The 20,176-nt window shown below is 35.3% G+C and overlaps 1 long non-coding RNA gene across 1 annotated transcript; it reads left to right on the forward strand.

Moving 5' to 3' along the window:
• Positions 1-451: 451 nt before the first annotated feature.
• On the forward strand, positions 452-7,016 carry LOC311440088. Its single transcript, XR_014695200.1, has 3 exons — positions 452-587; positions 1,155-1,253; positions 6,125-7,016. It is a non-coding gene; the product is annotated as an uncharacterized lncRNA (long non-coding RNA).
• The last annotated feature ends 13,160 nt before the right edge of the window (positions 7,017-20,176 follow it).

Raw genomic sequence — 20,176 nt, forward strand, 5'->3', positions numbered from 1 at the left:
CGCTCTTAAATCCTCCAGGATTGAAAATCTATCTGCCTGCCAGAAAGTGAGGTAGTGGGATAAATTAGCCCATATTACTGACTACACCCTTACTAATAGAAATATTAATTAGTTAAATATGTAATTTCTATCATTTATATATTATGAAAGAGAGTGTTTATTATTTGTAAAGGCAAAAAACAAAACACACAAAGCCTTTTCCCTCAGAATAGGAATTATTCAGCAAACTGCAACATTGAGAAATATCTCTGCTACGACCATTTTTTTTCCTGACTTTGAGGTTTTCCTTTAACTAAGATGTGTTTTAGATCCCCCCCCCTTCCCCAAGTCCCACTCACAGAGTAAATTAGCTCCAGCTGATCTTGACTGCTTCTGCTGTAGGAGCCAGCTTGTTAAGTGAGTTCAGTACCAATACGCTACACTTCATCTTATCTTTACGCGAGTCAGCAAAAGCTATTTAGACTTTTCCCTGCAGGATCAACTTTTGTAAATGTTGTCACCGTTTCAGTCACTTGTGTTTTGTCTCCAGTAGCAAGGGGCTCAAGGTAAAAATTCACAAAAGAGTGGTTGGAAAAGCTCATTTAGAAGTAAGTGAAAGAATCACAATAAAATTGTGATTTCTACCCTTTTTTTTAAAAGTGTGTTGTTGTTGTTCCACCCCCCTCCCTCCCCCCCACTGGCTTAATGTATATGGACAATATTAGAAATCACCTCTTAAACACTTCTGAAATTTCTCAGAATTTGGCTTCCTATATTCCTCTTCTCTGTTGACAGACATTCTTTGTTTTCAAAGCATTCATTTACCTGTCTGCTCTCTCCACCCAAATTCTCTTTCCTTTCCTCCTTTCATTCTCTGACTAATGACCAAACCACATGCCCGTACTTGCAGAACATAGGATCATAATTTTTCTTCATTTTTTCTCTCCCTACAATCATGCTTCTCAAGTTCTTCCACTAATCTTTCGATCTCTTACAAAATACACCCTATGTAAGGCTTTATATATCTTCCTGCTTTATGAACTTCTGCTGAGATATTGTTACATTACTGCTGTGCCTCAAGCAATTTCCTAATACATATTCCAGAAACAGATTTTGTTGAGCCTTTTTTTTTTTTTTTCTTCCCAAATTCTTTTTATTTCACTACTTGTCAGCAGATGTAGTACCTGCAGTAGCTGGCGGTCTTTCACAGAAGATGCTTATTCCAAGAACTAACAAAGTATGTCCTTCCAAACCACATAAAAGATCACATGCATGTAAGTTCACGTTCATCTTGCCTATCATTAGACATATTACATACTTGCCAATTGCCTACCATTAGACGTACATTCACACAGAGGTCTATGGAATCTGTTAGGCATGTGTGAGAGAAAAAGAGGCATTTTCTTTAGGCTCTGAATTACCGTGTGAAGGTGCCTGTTTCATTCCAGTACCAATATGAGTAAGGTGAATTGTCACTTTATCTAGGTGCCTAAAAGTAAGATGGAATGAGTCTGGGTCTTGTCTTGACTTATAAATGTATGGTAAATAATTACAGTCTTGCAGTGAACTAAATTTATTCTGCTAAAGCAGCACCATACATTTCAGTATTAACCTCATTACATGGAAAACGGAAGAAAAATATTTTTCTAGACAAGATTAAAAATAGAAATTAAAAATAGAAATAAATAGAAATAAACATAGAGATTAAAAATAGAAATATATTATTTGCAACATTAGAAAGCTGGTAGTTTGGAGAATGCATGTTCCCAATTGTTCAAAGTAACAAGTGAAGTTTTAGTTTCCTACAGTGAGGTAAATGCTATCTGAATTATCCATATGTCATGCTTGATTTTTTCCCCATTAAAATAAGTGTGGAAATTTACCTTACAGACATTCTAAATGTCACCTGGAAACAACAGTGCTGTGAGTGAGACAGAGGCAGAAAGGGCAGGTTAAGTAAGTACTCGGAGGAGGTAGCCAGAGGGTGAAGTCCTCTCCAAGAAAGAAAACATCTGAATGAATTGCTTTTAAAGTTTTCTTTCATTTTTAAAAACTTTTTCCTCCTTTCAGGTAAGATTTTGTTATTGCTACTAAATAAGGACAGCAGCTCTGAAAATACTTTGCAAGATATCATCATTCTCTTCTACTAAAAAAAGCTTTTAATATAATTAGGCAACTTTTCCTGGAGATATCTAATGTCTTATGATCTCACTTTCTCTCTTCCATAGTTTCATAGTATATTTTAATCATATTTGCGGATATTTACTACTTCAACCCTCTACGACCTCTGAGGTCTGTATTATGAAAGATTAGTCAGGCATAGGAATGGTTTGTCCAGGGAAATGGTGGAGTTACCATCCCTGGGGGTGTTTAAGGAAAGGTTGGACCTGGTGATTAGGGACAAGGTTTAGTGGGTGATGTTGGCAGTAGATGATTGGACCAGATGATCTTGGAGGTCTTTTCCAACTCTAATGTTTCTATGATTTTTTGATTCTATTCTTCTAGCCTGCTTTTACTTCTCAGCTACTTATTTTCTGACTTCACTGTTTGCTAGAAAATACCCTGAAAAAAAAATGTCGTGAATGTCAGAAAATGATGTGTCAGTCACAACTAGAGATATCAAGGTTTTTTGAATCTTTTAGGTTGATGAGAACTTTACATTTCACTCTCATATGTTGACCTGCTAAATTAATCTTTTTGATATTATGGTTGGATTGTTGCAGTGCACTTGATGGTGTGTTGCCAAAAAGGTTCTTCTATCACCTGCAGCTAGAGCAGATTGCAGCAGAGTGAGTATTTGCAGGTGTGGAACTGGGAGATTCTGTCTCTTTTTGGCTTTGCTTTGTGAACTGAGTATCCATCCAGTTAAATGAGTTTACTTTCTTTTGCTTTGACATAGTGCCTATCATTAAAAGCTTCTCTGCCAGAATGCTAAAAAGCTTTCAATGTTTCAAACATTCAAAAGTTTCCCCAGTTTAGAACCTAATAAAGGACTTCTGTTCCTGAATCCACATAAGACATAACTCTCCATGGAAACTTTGCGGCTATCTGCAAGTGCAGGGGCACTTGGTATTCTTCCTAAGCCTCCCTTCAGCAGGGACCGTATCAAATCTGTCCCTCTAACAACATTTTTGCAGATTTTTAAAATATACATTGTCTTCTTATCTCTTATTTCACAATGATTATTTCTTTTAATAGGTTTTAGAAATGTTTTTGAGGGTTGTCACAGGGAGAAAAACAAACAAACAAACTCAGTTCATGCAGCTTAAATCAAATAAGGATAGAGGTAGTTAATTATTATTTATTTATTTATTTATTTTAAGCAACACATAACCAACAAGGAATCAGTAAGCTATTATTCAGATCTGATATCAGCAAGACAACAGATAAATCACACTACTAGACAACTGCAAAATATTAGTAAGCACTTTTGTAAATTCTTTCTTTAATTAATTTCTTAAAGGTCTCATGCTCTCCACCATGTATTCACATGCTGCCCTGCTGCCCAAGGCAATGTGGGTTACTAGAACCCTTCTCCCTCTGGCTCCCACACCTACACACCCCTCCTTGTGGGTGCTCCAGCTCTGTGTCTGCTCACATCACTTCCAACAATCCATACAGTAGCTAGAGAATACCCCCCTGGGTTATGAATCACCTCTGAAATATGGGGTCTCTGCATACTACACCCTGTATATTTAGCCCACTACTCAGATGCAGGCTACATTTTTTTGTCCAATGGGGTACAAAATTATGTTGCTTTGTTAACTAATGACTTTAATTCAAAACTCTTGGTATCTGAGGAAGCTTTCTACTCTGAGGAACTTTACTCTATGAGCCTCAAGTCTCTGAGCAGCCTTATTCTGAACTATGGGTGCTCAGAGTTTTCACTAATTTTATGTTATTATTGAGTAAGCATTTTCACAAAAGGTATTGCCAATTTAACCTGAATTACCTCAGTTGAAAGTGTTCTTTGTAGTCTTGAACCACTGAACAAAATGCAAAATGGAATAACCTTCTCTGTAAAGCATAATCTAAATATTCCCTTTATTTATTTCTGATTAATAGAATACAATTAGCTGGGCAAATTGTTATCTAACAGAGCTTTCCTACAAGTGAAACAAACTACAGTTTTGGCAGTTTGAATGGGCATAGCTCTGTTTTTGCTTTTAGAACTAGTTATTTATATCAATAGGGAACAATTATATCACTTGAGTTCAATCATATTCAATTTGAAGAAATCCAAAGATTTAATAACATAATTCTTTATGTTAAAATCCAATCCCTCTCTCCCCCCAGTCCATATACACATGGCTGGTCATGTACCAAAAATAGTCATCACATATTTATAATCCCACAGATGTAAATATACAATGAAAGAATGGCTGGGCATGTACAGGAAGTAGCAATATATACATGATGAATATTTTCATGGTAGTATTTTATGGTACTTTCTAATACAAACATTTTTACTTACATTTGTTGTGCATACTGTTCTTATTTCATCAGTGTGCAAAACAGATTCTAGTTATTCCCATGTTAAATTGAGACAAATTTCAGTTATTTACCACTTGTACAGGTATTTGAATAATGTGCATTTGATAAACTTTATTATTATTATTTTTTTTAAGTTCCTTATCCCTTAATTTGAATTCATGAGATCTATGAGATCTTGACTTTATTCATTTCAGATCAAATTTTACACTGTGGGCTAAGTTCAGAGGAGATATAAGCTAATTTGTTAGCCACATGGATATAAATTGATACAAATTAAATGCATTTAGAGAATTATAATGTGTGGAATTTAAACATAAAAAAGAATCAAGAAATGGGTGCAAAATATAACATTGGTAATTAAATCATATATCTATATACACACATAAAATTATTCTTCCTTCCTCCTTCATCATAACTGTTATGTACTTTGTACATCCTCACCTTGATCTTCCTAGAAACAAGTGAGTTAAAACAAACTCATCGTTTTCGAGGAGACAAATATTGGGGAGACTCTGTGTTTGTGTTTGAAACAGATCAGAGAGAGACCTTGTGCTAAATGTAGTAGAGCTAAGGTTAAATGGTATTGATCGAACATTATGGCTTGAGAGAATGATTCTGAAAAGGGTTCAGATAATCAGTATTATATAAGCTCAGAAGACAGGACTGTTAGCAATGAAGTTATCAGAAGTAATACTAACAACCTTTGCAAATGTTATGCAGCTCTTTAATTTGCCTTTGCATGACTTTGCCCATGTCTGCAAAAGGGTTTTCTGATGCTGAGAAGACTATTATGGCATCTTTGTTAATTCTGAGACTGTTCTGAAGAAAATGTTTAAAAATAATCTTTCTTCATAATGCAACATCACAGGGTGTTACAGACTTGATCAATAATAGCGAGACAAATATGTAAGATCAAATGTGGGTATTAGAGGAAAATTTTAAGATATAAGATCAAAAAATAATTGCCAAATTAGAGTGTAAAAAAAAAATCTGTATGGTATTTTTGTTAAGCTGTGCTATTTGAGGAATGTAAAACATGGCTAACTACATCAGCAGGTGTGGTGTAGGTGTAGTGCAATTTTACATTGACATTGACATTTTTTGCTGAAGCCTATGAAGTATTATTATATACTGGCTACTGATCTAGGTGTAGACCTGATTAGAGATAATTAAAGGATCACTTTTTTACTAAAAACCACTTTTCCCTTAAACTGCACTGCTTAGTAGCAATGGATTGATTCTGATGAAAATTTAGACAAATGATCTTTAATGGAGTATTTCATTAGGTTTAAGATCTCTATTCTGTTCTTATGGTAATGGTGTTTGTTTTTTAATAACTAACATTTCTAAATTTAATACCTATTATGTTTTATTTATGTTTAGCATTAGAAGTTATGCATAATAATAATATACAAATAATATTGTTGTTATTTTCATTAGACAGATTTTCCAAGAATGATTTTCCAGAAGCAAAACATTTTAGATCACTGTTATCTGTGAATTGTTCCTCATACTCTGTGCTAAAGTAGACTCACATTACCAACATAACATGTGTTGGTATTTTCCCAGTTATTGTTTAAATCTCACTACAATATCAGATTATTCTTGATTCTTGATTTTGTCCAATCTATTTTGTAATGTTTCTTTCTAGAAGCATTTGTACCGGGGTGAGAAGACATTTCTACAGTTCAAAGCATCCTACTGACAAGCAGCTCATCCTGATGATGTATATATTTATTTTTTAAACACTCGCTGCCTGCGTCAAATGTATGTACACTGATTCTCTTCCCTTCCATTCAAATGCTTTTTGTTTGTTACATGAAAAGATACAATCCTGTATATTGTCATCTTCTGTAAAGCAGTAGATTTTTCTAGGTAAAACTGATCTCCCAACTTCCTTTCCTAACTATTTTCCTATAACTAAATATTGGAATGTATGAAAGCACTTCCACAGTTGTCACAAATGACTGTAAACCAGTATCAAAAATACCTCTAACTGCCACCCAAAAGGGCAAACTCTAATCTACTGTCATATGTAGTGTTGAAACTGTTGAGTAACTTTATTAAAATTAATGGAATATTTTTATCCACTCCTAAGCAAGTAGGAGTAAAATACAATTTGAAATTGAATTCTGAGAAGCAGAGGAATGTAGAAAACACTTCCATTCACATTTGAATATTTCCAAGTGATCAGGAGAAGGTGTACAGTCTTCAAAAGGCATAACAGATCTAAGTTCCAAAGAGAGTAACATATAATATGAAAAGACAGTCCCAAATTTCACTCGCAGTAATGACTTGTTTATTTTTCCATCTCTTCTGGGTCACTAAATACTAAAGAAAGTGGTGGTCTGAAGAATATAAAAAAGAAAAATCTTCAAAATACCCCCAATAGAAAACCGAAACTTTTACTGCCAAGTATTAATCTATCTCTAGATTCTGCAGCTCTTGATCTTATGTGTTATTTCTTATGAATCCTCTTAGAGATATGGATTGAAAGATAACTTTATGCAAAAGATCACAGAATGTTGGCAATAGTAATTATGCAGGACAATTTATCATGGATGTAAATGTAATCCATATAATCAAATGTTCTTATAAATAAAGAATGATAACAAGTATGAATTAAATTAATAAGAAATTCTTCATTTAATTTTCTATGTTCAGTTATTGAAGTAATCAAGAGTCAAAGAAATAGCTCTGTAAGTCATGCTACACCTGAATAGTTTATTTCAAGAAGCCATGGGCAGTTTTTTCCTACATGTCAAAGAAATAAAAATTAACTCTCCACTAAGAAAGAATGTTATTTCTCAGCAGTTGTTTCAGAAATTGTTGAGAACTATACTTGACCCTGTAATAACAAAGAACATTTTGAACAAAGAACATTTCTTATTTTCTTTTACATGTAATGAAAGAAAGACCATAAAGGTGACAACTGCAGACCAGCTTTGTCAAATGTCAAAGGAATAATGTTTCCAGTGTGAGCAATGGCTCTCTTGATAGGTCTCAAGACCCTTTCTGACTTCTATGCTAATGCTGCATCTACTGTTATGAGATGCAAACCCTGTTCAACAGCTAGCATGAATACTGGTGGCAGCATCAGTACAGAGCACAAGTACTTCTAGGGTGATAACTGAGTTATTTGTTGTACAAGGCACTGTAATATCATGGCTATCTAGACTTATTGGTAACTGAGTTTAGAGCTAAGGTGGGCATGTATAGTCTCCTTAGCAGTCACTACTAAAGGAACATAATGCTGTAGGCTGATAGAGATTTTTAAGTGAGCTTCATACAGTGCAAGAGGGTAGCTGAACTACCCTATGTGGCTTACACCCTTTTTTGATTTGGTGGAGGGGTCAATCTGTGGAAATTAGCTCAGTGGAGCTACAAGTGGCAGCTGTCATGGATATGAAATCACCACAGTCTGTATTCTGGGTGATTTTATATGTAGAAATCACCTTTGTATTACTAATACCTGTAGCTACCTGAATGACAGCGGAGTTGAGAATAGAGTAGTTAATGTAGAGTGTGTTCCCTGTTAAACACTAAGTAAAAAACAAACAAAGCGAGGAAGAGGAATAGGAGAGAAAATATAGTGAGGAGGGAAGGCAGAACATGAAAGGGTCTGTATCACAGAAAACGTGCTTTTGTTGAGGTGCCTTAATATCTATATGGTAGTTTGCTTAGCAACACATATAGAAGAGATGGTTTGCTTAGCAATACATGTAGAAGAGATAATTCAAGCATGAGACAGCAGTAGAACAGAGATGGGAACACAGATCTGTTTGTGTAATAATGGTCATGAACTCTTACTCTGGACAAAAGGCCTACTAGCAAGGTTTTTCAGAAACTTTTCAGGTGCCAACTACCTTGCAGGAATCATGTGACATGAAATGAGTATCGAGTATTGACTTCACCTCAGAACAACAGGATGGACTGTAACAGCAGCTAGTCATGCCGGTGAAGTGATATGCCAGAAATATCTTGATCTGTGTCAAGATGATGTTACTGGATTGCAGCTGCAAACATCTTGATAGCACTTTTATTTGATAAAAATAGAAAATTTGATAAAAATAGAAAAATATATATATACAATTGTGGGTTGATATTGCTGTGGTATCCTGGTAGTACCCTGATAATAAGTTATCATAGAATCATAAAATATCTTGAGTTGGAAGGGACCCATAAGAATCATCGTGTCCAACTCCTGACACCCCACAGGTCTACCCAAAAATTCAGACCATAAGACTAAGAGCACAGTCCAGATGCTTCTTGATCTCTGACAGGCTTGGTGCTGTGACTACATACCTGGGGAGCCTGTTCCAGTGTGCAACAACCCTGTCGGTGAAGAACCTTTTCCTTATAACCAGCCTGAACCTCCCCTGACACAGCTTGACACCATTCCTGTGGGTCCTATCACTGGTCATTAAAGAGAAAAGATTGGTGCCTGTCCCTCCACTCCCCTTCATGAGAAAGCTATAGACTGCAATGAGGTCTCCCCTCAGTCTTCTCTTTTCCAGGATGAATAGGCCAAGTGACCTCAGCCACATAAATCATACAAACAGAGACGTTTTGGATAATGGCATGTCCTTTAAGGCACAGGATCTATTGTTGAGTTAAAAACCAGAAGAGACTGGGTTGACAGAAGGCATGGAGCAGGAGAGGACTAGAAGTGAATTCAGTGCAGTTAGATGCTCAGAGATCTGTCTTGTGGAGTGCAGTACTGTACTGGGTAAAACCACCACAAGTACACTTTGGCCAAAGGGCCAATACTGGCTAGGCCTGTGCTAGATTATAAAAACAGCACCAAAATACAAGTGTGCTTGTGCTTGGTCTTCTCTCATTATTGTTTACCCATTCTCTGACACTTTTTTTCCTGTGTCAGTTAGCAGCATCCCAGAAAACATTCAGCCATGGTCTGGATTACTGCACACCATGCATTGTTTCCAGTAGTTGTGCTCCCAGCTCAGGTCTGTTTTGTGGAAGAAGATGATTTATGTGTGAGGACATGATCCATACTAGGCCAAGGGGTCACAAGACCCTTTGTAATCTCTCAAATTCTGCTCTTTATCACAATCTAACCAAACTGCCAGATTCCTTCCTGTACCTAAAGGAAGCCTAAAAGAAAGCATAAGAGAGGCTTTTTGTCAGGGAGTATAGTCATAGGACAAGGAGTAATGGTTTTAAACTAAAAGAGGGTAGATTTAGATTAGATATTAGGAAGAAATTATTTGCTCTGAGGGTGATGAGGCACCAGAACATGTTGCCCAAAGAAGTTGTGGATGCTCCATCCTTGGAAGTTTTCAAGGCCAGGTTGGATGGGACTTTGAGCAACCTGTCCTAGCAGAAGGTGTCCCTGACTATGGCAGGGAGTTAGAACTGGATTAGAACCCTTCCAACCCAAATGATTCTGTGATTCTGTGAATTTGGTGTATTAACAACCATTGAACAGGTGAGAGACTCATGCCTGCACATAAGACATAATTTATGCTGAGAGTATTTTTGTATAAGATTTATAAATAGTCACATACTATTTGGTATCTATGCTTTCCTTTAACCTCCATCAGTCAGTGAATAGAGAGCTGACTACTCAGGGGATTTAATTTCCTTACTTGCCAGATACTTATTGTAGCTCTACCTTGCACACTCAAAACCATCCTCCTTGAAGAAGTTTGGGTTTGTGAAAAGCCATAGAAAGTAAAACAAACAAAAAAAATCTTTTTTTTTTTTTTTTTATTTCTTAGGGATGATCATGAATCAAATCCCAAGTTCTAATGCATTTAAATTCTTCAAACTGACAAAATGTATTCTTTTCAGTAAATATTACTACAGAAGAAATTCTATTATTCTTTGGAATGTCACTATAAAAAAAACACTATAAACTGACCACAAATATTATTAGACACTCATTTTTGTTTAAGAGTTGAAAAACTATTTCAAAAGGCTTCTTATCTAGTAATCAATTATTCTATTTGATAAAAAAATAAATAAGTAATTGAAGGAATCCTCCTTTCCAGTAGGCATTTCTCCTGCTTGTTCTTTCAAAGTTTATAGTGTTTACTGTTTTAAAAACTGACAGTTCAAATCTAGCACAAACCCAAGTGGCACTAACAAGCAAATTGTTTCCATTTCTGAAACCTATTGTAGTAATTGCTACTGACTCTAGAGACATTCCCTAGGCAAGAGCAGTAATGATAATTTGGTAACTTTCTTTTAAGTAGACTTCGTTTACAAGAGTTAGTAGATATTTCTGCCTTTAGGGCTAAGGAGAGGTTTATGGACTGCTGTAATAGCTTCTCACTTTTAATTTTTCAAAAGAGGTTTGCCTTAGTAGTGAGCAAACAGCCCTATGTTTTCCAGATGTTATTTCTTAATCATTAAATTTAATATATATCTCTTCAATCTCACTCCTTTATGAGGCTCCTAAAAATACACATCATAAAATCCTTGTCAAAATTTCCAGAGAGACTATTAATGAAGTTTCATATTAGAAAATCAACAGCTTTATTTCTCTCTGGAGGACTGTGCTTGATCATGTCCCAGTTGTTGATGACAACATGTTACTTTATTATTCACTGCCCAGATTGGTGCATCAAGAGTCATACTTGTGGAGCAAGACCAAGTTGTAAAAAAATGTGTAGAGCAAAAGAAAGTCTTTGCATTAAGCTTTTTATAAATCAGTGCTAGTACCAGTGAGCAGTTAACTGATGCTTTTACATTCCTTTTCTGTTTTGTGTTAAGACCTCAAGCACCTTTAAGAGATTGGATTTCTGTAAAGAAAAAAAAAAAAAAAAGTTGAATTAGCAAAGGAATTTAGGGTAAGTGGTAAATCTGTTCATAAGCATTCATAATGATAATGGGAATTTAAAATCTGTCTCTTAATTCAAACCTAAATAATTTTCTTAGTGTAAAAGAAAAAGATTAAAAAATTGCATGTTGCAATTGAACAATATATTATGTGCTCTTGTGCTTTTTGGAAATTTGTCTCTATCTTTCCCTTTCATGGGAGTCTTCATTCACACAGCAGATGAAATACTTGTGGTAGTCAATCACCAATCAGTGCTTCAATGTCTAGGGTTTACCTGAAATGAGATGCAAGCAAATATTTCAAATGTTTTTGCTGAGGACTAAGACCTTGAGCTCTTTTTTTTTTTTTTTTCTTTCTTTTCTGTACCCATATGTTAACACAGAAAATTAAAAGTTTTTATGTAAATTGTATGAATACAGAGAAGTAAAACTAAAAAGAAATGAGAACACTCACATAAAACCTAATATCCAATGTGATCTCTCTGCTAAATCAAAAATATTACAGCATGAATTTTTATAGTGATTTATTAGAACCAAACCATGTGTTGACAGTCAGCAGTGCAAGAATTATTAATAAAAACAGTGCAGTGAAAAGTCCAAGTAAACAATTAAAAGGCTGTGTAGGTGGCTCACAAATGAGTGAAATGTGTGTAAATTAACAGGTTGATCTAATTGCAAAATACCATTTGGTCATTTCTTCTTTTCTGAAAGCAGAGACCATTTTCCAGCCTGTTGTGGATACTTGGTATCTATACTTAAATAAATAAACCCCATAGTTTCTCAGTTCAGTAGATACTCTGCAAGAATATTTTGATCATCCTAGTGTTTTCTGCTGGCAGTACTGATTATTTCTCCAAATTTCAATAAGTATAGCAAGGATGCCTACCTCCTGTAGAACTTTATGTAAAGCAAGTACTGGAAAAATAATTATTTCAAAGAAAGTGCATAGAAATAGTCATTTCATATCTTAATGTCTGAACTCGAATATTTCTTGGATTATTTTGTCTTTGTCAGATTTTTATTAATTTAGAATCACAGAATCAGAATCATCAAGGTCAGAAAAGATCAAGTCCAACCATCAGCCTGACCTACAAAGACCCACCTACTAATTCCCTACTAAGGAATCCTTTAGTTCCACATCTACACATCTTTTATTAAATACCTCCAGGGATAGTGACTCTGCCATTTCTTTGGCACCCTGTTCCAATGCTTGACCACTTTTTCCACAAAGAAATTCTTCTTAAAGTCCAATCTAAACCTCCCTTGCAATAACTTGCGACTGTTTCCTTATGTCCTAACACTTGTCATTGGAGAAAAGAGACCAATGGTCTCTTTGCTGCAACTGACTATTAGGTAGTTGTAGAGCGTGATGATATTTCCCCTCAGCCTCCTCTTCTCCAGACTAAACAATCCTATTTCCCTCAGATCCTCATAAACTGTGTTTTCTAGTCCCTTCACCAGCTTTGTTGTTCTTCATACACAGTTGAGTACATCATTTATTACATTAAGAGTATAGAGACTGGAATGGAAACTGAAGTTTTTAATGCCAAGAAAACTATGAAATTATTTCTCAACAGAGCTTGTTTCTCATGTTCATTTTGGACTTAGACAAAATTGAAGATAAACTTTGACCTTTTAATCACATTTTCAGAACAATTTTGAAAGACTTAGATGCTTCCTGTTAAATATTCTAATTCTAGAGGGGCCCTTTTTAAAAACTGTATCCATCTTCCTTTTTAAAATTAGAGAATTTTTGAAACATAGAAAGATAGAGATTTCTGCTACCATAAACTTATTAAAAGCAAATGTATTGATTTAACAACTTTACTGTCTTCCCCCTCCCTCCTTTTTTTTTTTTTTAATCTGTTCTCACCCACTCTCCCTTCTTGTTCTTTCATAAGGTATCTAAATGATAGCCTCTTATGTGCAATAGAAAAAACTCCTTTTTTCTATTTTCCTTCTTGTATTTCAGTATCTCAGAGAATTGCTCTTCCAGTTGAGCAGAAATTTTGAAATGGACTGTTTGCATTGCAGTCAAAATTATTCCTGAGAAGAACTATAGTCTTCAAATTTAGCACAGTAGGATCAGCCTTTCAGAAAAGGTTAGATATAATAATATAAAAAATTGTTGATCTATTTAATAACTGAAATAAAAACTTTGTCTGACTTGAAACTGAATTCTGAAAATAAAATTGTTATAAATAAATGTAATGTTTAAATACTGTAAATGTTGTAAATGAAATATAGAACCAGATTTTTGTTATTGATGACTATGATGTGTTCATATTATTTCTACTTATTAAAGTCTGAGTCTCCTCTCAGACTTCAGACTCCATTTTTTCATTTATTTTATTTTATTTTATTTTATTTTATTTTATTTTATTTTATTTTATTTATTTTATTTTATTTTTCATTTTAGCACACATGTAGGTCTACCAAAGTGATACCAATGTATCTTCTGACAGATTGTTGTTTGTGAGTAGTCAGCACTGATTTATGAAGGGGAAATCATGCCTGACCAACTTGATAGTTTTCTGCGATGAGATGACTGGTTTGGTGGATGAGGGGAGAGCAGTGGATGTTGTTTGTCTTGACTTTAACGAGGCTTTTGACACTGTCTCCAACAACATTCTCATTGACAAACTGATGAAATATAGGCTGGAAAAATGGATAGTGAGGGAGACTGAAAACTAGCTGAACTGCCAGGCTCCGAATGTCGCGATCAGTTGCACAAAATCGAACTGGAGACCAGTTATCAGTGGTATACCCAGAGGTCAGTACTGGGGTCACTACTGTTTCACAACTGCATTAATGACCCTAGTGATTTTGTGATTCTGTTATCTTTGATACTCTAGAAACGTTATCAGAGGAAAAATTACTGTCTAATTTAAGAATGTGTTTTAGAAGTCCTTTCAATGGTGGGGACTTAATATTTTTTTATGTAAGAAGGTGTTTTTAACCTATGACAACAAAACAGTTTGAAAAATCAATGTTATTACCAATGATACGTATCTAAATTGTCCAAAATATGTATTTATGTATTAACCTTTCAGAATTAAGCAGTCATAAGTTGGGAGGAATCAGTTAAATTTATCAATAAAATTTTAAAGTTTGCAACTTTTTAATCTCATTGAACAAACATATCTTAATATGATTGGTGCAAGTTTATGTTTTACCAGTGCATTTCACACAGGTGAATTATAATAAAAGAAAATGTATGTACTCAGTACTGTAAAGTTCAATTGCAGCATGAGAAGGAAAATATGCTCAAATAGAGACTGCTTTTAGCCTATAGCTTTCTATTGCTTTTACAGTTTCTCTTTCTTTTTCTCCTTAATTCTTTCATTTGTGTCAGATATTCGTTATCTGAATCACAGAATTTCTAGGTTGGAAGATACCTCAAGATCATCAAGTCCAACCTCTGACCTAAAACTAACAAGTCCTCCACTAAACCATATCCCTAAGCTCTACATCTAAACGTCTTTTAAAGACCTCCAGGGATGGTGACTCCACCACTTCCCTGGGTAGCCCGTTGCAATGTCTAACAACCCTTTCGGTAAAGAAGTTCTGTTAATATATTTTTATTTAAATACATGTATTTTATATTATATATCAATGTTATCTATATTATATATAGATATTTATCATATATTATTTTTGACTGCTTCAGAGTCATCTTCTGCACTTTGTATATTGATGTACTGTCAAGCAATTAAGGAGGGAATTAAGTAGTCAAGAAAACAATTGAGATTCAAATCAGCTTCAGTTTTAAATACATAAATGTAGTTGTTTCCATGTGCAATAGGTATTGGGGGTTCTGGTGGACAAAAGGCTTGACATTAGCTGGTGGAGTGTGCTTGAAGCCCAGAAGGCGAACTAGGGTGCATCAAAAGAGGTATGACTAGCAGGTCAGGGGAGGTGGTTGTTCACCTTTACTTTGCCCTCGTGAGGCCCCACCTGGAGTACCATGTCCAGGTGTAGAGCCCCCAGCAAAAGAAAGATGCGGACCAGTTAGAAAAAGTCCAGATGAGGGCTACAAAGATGATAAATGGGCTGGAGCACCTCTCCTATGAAGAAAGGCTGAGAGAGCTGGAACCCACAGAAGAGAAGGATCTGGGATGACCTCATTGCAACATGTCAGTACTATTAAAAAAAACAACAACAAAACAAAAACAAAAACAAAAACAAAACAAAACAAAACAAAACAACAACAACAATAACACTGCTGGCTTATAAAAAAGATGGAGATCAACTCTTTGCTCAATGGGATAATGACAGGACAAGGGGGAATGGTTTCATACTAAAAGGGGAAATTTAGATTAGAGGAGGAAATTCTTCACTCAGAGGGTGGTGAGACACTGGAACAGGTTGCCCAAAGAGGTTGTGGATGCCCCACCCCTGGAGGTGTTCATGGCCAGGTTAGATGAGTCCGTGAGCAACCTGATCAGGGTGGCATCCCTGCCTATGTTAGGGAGATTGGAACTAGATTATCTTCGAGGTCCCTTCCAACCCAAGACATTCAAAGATTCTGTGATTCTATGATATTTAAGGTCCCTTCCAACTCAAGATATTCTATGATTCTATGATTTATTCTATGATTCTATAAACTCTTGTTATAGTTGATGTAGAACCTTTTTGTAGAGCTCATGGACCCTAAAATCACTGTACCTGCTGGCTAATCGCTTGGCTAAACCTTTGATTTTATTGAATGTTTATCTAGATATCCATTGCCTATAATGGGATCATAGACATCAAGCTCACCTAGACATAAACAGTTAACTGTGCATATCTTAATCTTGAACTGAATCCCATCCACGGAGATAATATCCCAGAAGCTGTAGCCTTATATAATTAAATAAATAATTTAAATAAAGAGAGAGAGAGAGAGAAAGAAAATCAGAATACTATTATCATGATCTCTACTCACTGAGATGGAATTATTAATAAAGTTATTTGCTTTACATTTGATAATCCAGTCATGATAGGATTATACACTGATGTATAAAATTTACTTAAAATAAATAAATAAATAAATAAATAAAAATAAATGAGCACTTGTGTTTTTATCATGAAATATCTATATGTTAACGTCAGTAGTCATACCACCTTGCTGGGCTGACCTTCTTCAGTTTATCTCAGACTGAAACTGCAATTCCTCGCTGTCTCTGGGCTTCTGCAATGATAAAGGCAACGTGCATTAATTAAATTGAAGTGAAAAATTCATATATTTATTTTTAAGGATTGAAAGCTAATCCTCAGTGTTCAGCTGGGATAAATTACAGTTTGTCCTGCTAGCATACAAAGGAGAGACTGGAAGAATTACAAGGATATTGTCTGACTTTCAGGACCCTCAGCCTCAGACAGTGAAAAATGAGGGACTATTTAGAGTCTGTTTTGTTAAGCATCCTGAAAGAGGCAACACAACCCTGGACCAAAGTCTGCTTTTCCTCTCCCTCTCCTTTCCCCTGGATATGATAGTTTATTGGTGAAAGCATTCAGTTCGTGCTAGCAAAGTCTGAGTAGGAGTCCTTTCAAGAGGGTTATGCCTCAAACTGTTTTTAATCCGCTCTATCTTGGGAAGGTCAGAATGCCTCTGGAGATTACTTGTGAATTTTGTTTCTAAATCAGAATTATGGCTCTACCTTATTAAGTCATCCTAGACACTGGGGCATGGGCAGATTTTCTAATTTGAGGCAAAATTATTTCAGAATAATTTGCTTTTACTTCTACTTGTAACAAGATACTGAATTTTCTTTATATCCATCTACTCTATACTGAGAACTCAGAGCATTAGGCAATATGATTAAAAGCAAATGCTTATAAACAAAAAGCTCTGAGGGGAACCACAGCAGGTGGGGGAACCCCAAGAATTTAATCAGTTCTAATGAAGAATGTTGACTTGGTGTTCCTAGTGTTATCATTGCCATTATGAAAAGGGGTTACTGCCTACAGAGTACAGGACCTATCATGGGATGCAGGGAGAACAGAAGTTTGGGAATATGTGACGTTCATCACGGGATGTTTAGTGAAAGGACAAAAGGCAAAGAAAGGGAGGAGTTGGAGTGCACCTGGGAGGAACAAGCATGGGAAAATAAAGGGTGAAAGGTAAAAGAGGCTTCTTGTGTGTAGACAGGGGCTGGTCAGTATACTTATCTGGTTGAACCTGATCACTGCAAGCTATCCTATATTCTCACTAAATCCTAACTATCTCTTTTGTGGGTATATGTGAATGCTAGGGAAATTCAAGCTGGACTAGCTGATAATAGACTAAGAGATCTGGTTACCAGCAGCTGGAGTCAAAGCACAAACCTCAGAGGCCTGAGGTGCCAGCAAGTCATGAAGTCCTAGGTCTAGGAGACAGCTACTGGGTAAACAGAGTGCCTAACACCAGCTTCTGGACACACCCAGTTTGTGTATATTCCACTTGAAGGTTTTGATTCTGATCAATCAAAGAGGAAGAACAGGGTTGGTGCTGTTCGTGTTTGTGTGGATGATCTTCTTGTTTTGGTGGATGCCACTGTTTCCTGTCTGTGTTGATCCATGCAGATAGCCATGTGTTTAAAGTGTGTGTGGTGCATGTGTGCATGGCTGGTTGTGGGTTCAGCCTTGATGCTAATAAGTCAGCATTGTCAGATCTCCTTCTAATCCACAACCATGGGAAAGTAAAAACAAAACAAACAAAACAAAACAAAATCAAAAAGACATAATTCCCACTGCGTGTCGTTTGCAAATGCATTTCACTCAAAGGTTTTCCCTCCCCTCCCCTTCCCTCTCCTTCCTTTCCTCTTCCTCTTCCCCTTTCCTTGATACTCTATAATTACTCACAGTAGACTATGCGTTATTTTTTTGATCTGCAAAATGTATGTGAAGAAACATACACAGAAAATTATTATTTAAAAAAAAAATTGCATGTGACTTCTCACAAGCCCATAGTTGATGTAAACCAATGTCTAAAAGTTTCTTGTTGTCTTTTATAAGTTGTGGATAATTTTTGAAACATTTCTTCTTATTTTTTTCTTGCTCTTTCTATGTTGAGCTCATGGAGTCTGGGGGTTATGTTACTAGTGTGTTTTTAAGCTGCACACAATTACCCTCAACCCTGTAAAGCACTGCACAGCAGGACAGTATTTATGACCTGTCACAATGAAAGCCACTGTCTTATGCAGCCCAACAGGAGTCCAAGTATAATGCAGTGATTATGAAGAATATGAAGGTACAGTGTAGGGATAACATATTTAAACATCACATTACTATGCCTTTGAACATAACTTTTCCAATCCCTATTTTACACTCAGAAGTTAAGCTGCATGTGTCCTCTGTGGGTTGCTGAAGTAGAATTTTATTTGTTTATTATCTTTTATTTTCTAAGCGAAATTATCATCCTATATCACATTATTTGGAGGTATTATTAACCTTAACTATTGAGATCCAAGGGCAATTCACACGGTATTGCTCACTTAGTCTTCATGATGTCAGACAATTTGTTCTGAAGAATTTTTGTTTAAGAACAACCTATCACATAGTTCTACGTTAACTTCAAATTAAGTCTTCATGCAACAAAAGTTGTTCAGGTTATGTATATAATGAAATGAATATATATGCACATCATGTGAGCCTAAGACAGCCATTAAAGTGATGCAGCATATAAGAAAATGCTTGACAACAAAACCTTTTCACAAAATTACAGACAAATATTGGTATGATAAATGCAGAATTTTAGTGTCATTTAATGACATTTTTGAAAACACATTACTTTTCCACCAACATCACTTTCATTCTTCCAATAAGTAATGTAAACAGGACTACAAGTGAAAATTATAATAATCAAGAGTGTGCTAAAGTATGCTCTCAATTTCTTTTCTCTAATTTTGATGTCTCTCTTTCTCTCTCTCTTTCTTTCTTTCTTCCTTTCTTCAGTCCTGCAGATTTTCAAAAATGATTTTTTGATTCTACTTCATGAGTGCTTCGTATGAAACACCCTTGAGGCTTTTTTTTAATGATGCTGTTATTTTTTATTTTTTTTTTTTCTTTTTCTTTTCGCCATGAAGCTAATGAACATCCATCCTTTTAAAATATGTAATTTTAAAATTGTAAACCCCATATTATGACATACTTTTAAAATATCAGGGTCTGTAAATTTTTCACATTAGTCCTAATGTCATACAAACTTGTTGTAATGAGTACTTCTTTATGCATTTGTCTGGAATCCATCATGCCCATGATTAGTGTCATGACTTTAGCATCAGAAAGCATCACATACTGATAGTTTATCTGAGCTGTCAATGATTTACAGCCAATCAAGTAAATACCCTACAATGCTAAACACTCTCTTTAATTTACGAGGGGATAGAATATCTGTGAATGATTTTGTCTCAGCAGACTAACAACTTTGGATCAATGTCAGCTGTCACTTGATTAATTATGTACATAAGGCAGCTGATCACAGAAAATTTCCGCCTTTTCCCCTTAGTATTTGTATTTGTTCTTCACACTTAGTCATAGTCATTCAACAGCTGCATATGATGAAGTCAGCAAAACAAGCATTAGCAGGATGCTATATGCTGGGTAAAATAAATAGAATATGTTTAGTGCAATATATAGAAAAAAGATAGTGAAGGCATCAATATTTTTGAAGTGAAAAAAATTATCACTTTGTTAACTTGGGAGAGATGACATCTTGTCCTTAAAAGGTAATTGCATTATTTTTCTTAATATTTAATGGATTTGATCTTTCCTCTTACTACTACTTGGGTAATAACTTTTTATTTTTTCCTTATTTATGCTTCACTTAATTTAGGAATGTAGGATTTAATATTTATTTACTTATTTATTTATTCATCCCTTAAATGGGTATTATGCTTAAGAACTGTATTACATGCTCAGTGGCAGCTGCCAGCAT

Source organism: Aythya ferina (assembly GCF_964211825.1).
Source record: "Aythya ferina genome assembly, chromosome: 1".
Classification (NCBI taxonomy): Eukaryota; Metazoa; Chordata; class Aves; order Anseriformes; family Anatidae; genus Aythya; species Aythya ferina.